Source organism: Piliocolobus tephrosceles, chromosome 7 (assembly GCF_002776525.5).
Source record: "Piliocolobus tephrosceles isolate RC106 chromosome 7, ASM277652v3, whole genome shotgun sequence".
In the NCBI taxonomy this organism is placed as follows: Eukaryota; Metazoa; Chordata; class Mammalia; order Primates; family Cercopithecidae; genus Piliocolobus; species Piliocolobus tephrosceles.
Window position 1 is genome coordinate 16,380,193 of NC_045440.1, and position 3,754 is coordinate 16,383,946.

The 3,754-nt window shown below is 47.2% G+C and overlaps 1 protein-coding gene across 3 annotated transcripts in view; it reads left to right on the plus strand.

Annotated features, from left to right (window-relative positions):
* The first annotated feature begins 784 nt into the window (after positions 1-784).
* The window catches only part of LOC111545658 (arylamine N-acetyltransferase 1), a 12,473-nt gene continuing 9,503 nt past the window's right edge, over positions 785-3,754 (plus strand). For 2 of the 3 annotated variants that reach the window (XM_023216633.1, XM_023216632.1), the window contains exons 1-2: positions 804-872; positions 3,049-3,432. The gene's annotated coding sequence lies outside the window, so the exon portion shown is untranslated. Of the gene's footprint in view, positions 873-3,048; positions 3,433-3,754 lie in introns of all 3 variants that reach the window. The other variant, XM_023216634.1, reaches the window with a different exon arrangement.

Sequence of the window (3,754 nt, forward strand, 5' to 3'; positions counted from 1 at the left end):
TCAGGTAGAGAGGCCAGTGGGAATGAGGATGATGGATGAAGGGAAGAAAAATTTTTAGAAGAGGCCTAACGGGAATTGATGAAGAAAGTAAGCCATAAACTTGGAGCGTGATTAAAGCCTTCCATCTTCCTCTTTTGCCTCCTCTAGGTTACCAGTTCTGCTTTTCCTGGACCTGTTCCATGCTCTCACGTTCCACATCACACATGGGACATCTGGTGTCAGGCTCCCAGAGAGCAGGAACCAGGTGAAATACAAGGGCACAGTCCTCTCAGCCAGTGGCATGGGGATAATCGGACAGTACAACTCTCCATACTTTTGCCGGGCGCGGTGGCTCAAGCCTGTAATCCCAGCACTTTGGGAGGCCGAGACGGGCGGATCACGAGGTCAGGAGATCGAGACCATCCTGGCTAAAATGGTGAAACCCCGTCTCTACTAAAAAATACAAAAAACTAGCCGGGCGAGGTGGCGGGCGCCTGTAGTCCCAGCTACTCGGGAGGCTGAGGCAGGAGAATGGCGTAAACCCGGGAGGTGGAGCTTGCAGTGAGCTGAGATCCGGCCACTGCACTCCAGCCTGGGCGACAGAGCGAGACTCTGTCTCAAAAAAAAAAAAAAAAAAAAAAAAAAAACTCTCCATACTTTTTTAATGGAAAGATATGAATGAGGGGTCCACAGGAACAACCTGAGGCCCTGCAACTACATTTCCCAGGGCTCCCTGGGGTAACCCTAAGATGACTCTGGGGGCGGGGCCACTTGGACATCCAATGAGAGCACTTTCCCCTGCAAACTTTGAAAGTGAGAGCACTTCCTCATAGACGTTGGACGTGGGAGGATTGCTTTCAGTCTGGTTCCTGGTTGCCGGCTGAAATAACCTGGTAAGTGGAACTCTGTAAGGGACTTGCAGTGTACTCTGAAATTGGGGTTTAATCCTGTGTCAAGTGTGAGTACAGGAGAGTAGATTCTACACGATGTCCACATTTCAAGTATAAGGTTGTTCAGAAAGTCTGACTGGCACATACTTGAAAGCTAATGCTGTCACTACTCCACATCATAGTGGTGACAGTTACAGGTCCTTGATTCAAACTGTTGGGTTTAGAGTCACAGCCGCTTTATAGCTGTGAGAACTTGGCCTAGTCACTTAGTTTCCCTAAAACTCAGTTTCTTTTTCAGGAAAATGGAGCTATGAGTACTGCTTACTTAAAGGAGTTGTTGTGAGAATTAAATACGTGTATTAAAAGATAGCCCATGTGTTTAAGGCAACATTCTCAATAGGATTTCCCTCTTGGTTACTTGTAACCGTGATGCTCACCCTCCTCTGTCCCCAGTGGTGTGCATCCCAAAGGACCCAGTTAGTCCCTACAGGCAGCAAGCTCCTAACAATTCCTGCTCCTCTTGCACTAGCTGATAAAAAGCCCCTAATGATCCCGGATGTCCAGAAAGATTGTTTTCTGTTGTTTGCAATGCCTATGGGAATTTCAGGGGGAAGTTTTTGTTTTCTTGAGACAGAGCCTTGCCCAGTTGCCCAGGCTGGAGTGCAGTGGCACAATCTCAGCGCACCGCAACCTCCTCCTCCTGAGTTCAAGTGATTCTCCTACCTCAGCCTCCTGAGTCACTGGAATTACAGGCACCCGCCACCGTGCCTGGCTAATTTTTCTATTTTTAGTACAGATGGGGTTAATTTTTGTATTTTTAGTAGAGATAGGGTTTCACCATCTTGGCTAGGCTGGTCTGGAACTCCTGACCTCAAGTGATCCACCCGCCTCGGCCTCCCAATGTGCTGGGATTACAAGCGTGAGCCACCATACCAGGGACAAAGTTTTATCATGGCTGAAGGACACTTAGTGGAGAGGGTCTCCAGGAGGCATGAATGACAAAAAAATTAACTCCTTCACTGCCAGACTGAGAGCATCACCCACTGAACATGGACTTGCAGAATTCTACAGAAGAGAGGAGACTGGCCCAGACAGCCAGCCCCAGGAGCTGAGGGCCCGATGGGCTTTCTACCCTGGATGTTGCTCCCATGCCGACACGATGCCCACTACAATGGTATACTTGTTTGCACTTTTCTAATTAAAAAAACAAACAAAAAATCAGACATACTGTTTGCTCCTGAATGCTTGAAACTCAGAACAGGTCACCACACCTTCCTCCTCAAAAGGAACTTTTTAACTGCCAACTTTCTACCTGCACGCTGCCCAGAGACTTATTTTGTCTGGCCTTTGCCGTCTTCAGCAGCGGCAGCTGTTTTTCTCTAGATTTGTTTTCCTGGCCTGCTGCAAGTACCCCCTACCACCTGCCTGGCCCCAGTCGGCTTTAACTGGGAGCAGTGAGTGGCCTTCTGGACATGAACAACTATTGAATGATGGTCTTTAGGTGTGGCTACCTCAGCAACCCCTTTTCTTCCAGAGACTCAATGGGCTGGCTTTGGAGGGGACTAGGTTGTAGTGTTAATTTAGTGGGATTCCATGCCCTTCTTCCATGGTGGTAGAGACAAAAGAGAAGGAATAAGAAAAGCAAAGCCACTCATTGGCTCTCCTTATAATTCTTCTAATTATTAATGCCATAAATCTATGCAGCACGTGCAGATGATTTTATCTCAGTCCACAATTGTACTTGTGCTAATTGTAGCCTTAAGGCATAACACCCCTATCTCATAGGCAGGCTACCTCTGCGTTAATCTGCTTTTAATTCTTCTATGTTGGGCTCCTGTTTATAACTTTTTCAAGAGAAAGAATAAAGGTTTCTTTAGAGATAAAGAAAAAGAAAACCACTGCTGCGTATTTAACATATATAGATTCTAGGGACCTGGAATTGAACAATGAGATCTGCGTATCAACCTGCTCTCCAGGTGTACCACATCCAATAATGTGATTTATTATTGAAGTGCCAAGTCACGTAGGGATAAGTCAAATAGTTGGTCAACTGTTCAATACTGATCATTCAACTAAACAGCATTCATCAACTCTGCAGAAAAACACAAGCATTTTGCCCAACATCCAGGGCCCTCTAGAAGTTGCCTCATTCTGTGTATCTTACCTTTCTTTTACACAGCTCTCCAAAATGTCCACCAAGGTGACTTAAGTCAGGTTCCGCCAAACCAGACACCAAGACAAGAATCCATGTGTGAGAAACTGAAGGAAGTGCTAGGAGAGCCCCAGCTGCAGCCTGGATGTGAATTGCAGCTCTGAAGTGCGTCCAGACGCAAGGCAAGGGCACTAGGCTTTCCAGACCTCCTACTAAGTCATTGATCCAGCACTGCCCTGGCAGGACATAAATCCCTGGCACTTCTAGCTCTCTGCAAAGGAGGGCAAAGCAGCTTCAGGAGCCCCTGGGAGTGCTCCAAAGAGAGTCTAGGGTACAGGTCCTAAAGTAGAAGAACATAGAAGGCCGGCCAGGGGCACTGCGAGATGGTAAAAGAGATCTGAAGGGATCCAGGTAAGTTATTGAAAGTATTCTTCCTGCGCTAACCCCAGTCCTGAATCCTTGCCAGCCAGCCCCATGTTCCCTCTTAGGTACCCTGAGCAGGCTCTATTTTATGCCCTTCCATACCTACGGTGGGAACCAATAGGTTTGTTTGTTTGTTTTCAGACAGAGTCTCATTTTGTTGCTCAGGCTGGAGTGCAGTGGCACGATCTCAGCTCACTGCAACCTCCACCTCCCGGGTTCAGGTGATTCTCCTGCCTCATCCTCTCGAATAGCTGGGACTACAGGCATGTGCCACCACACCTGGCTTTTTTTTTTTTTTTTTTTTTTTTTT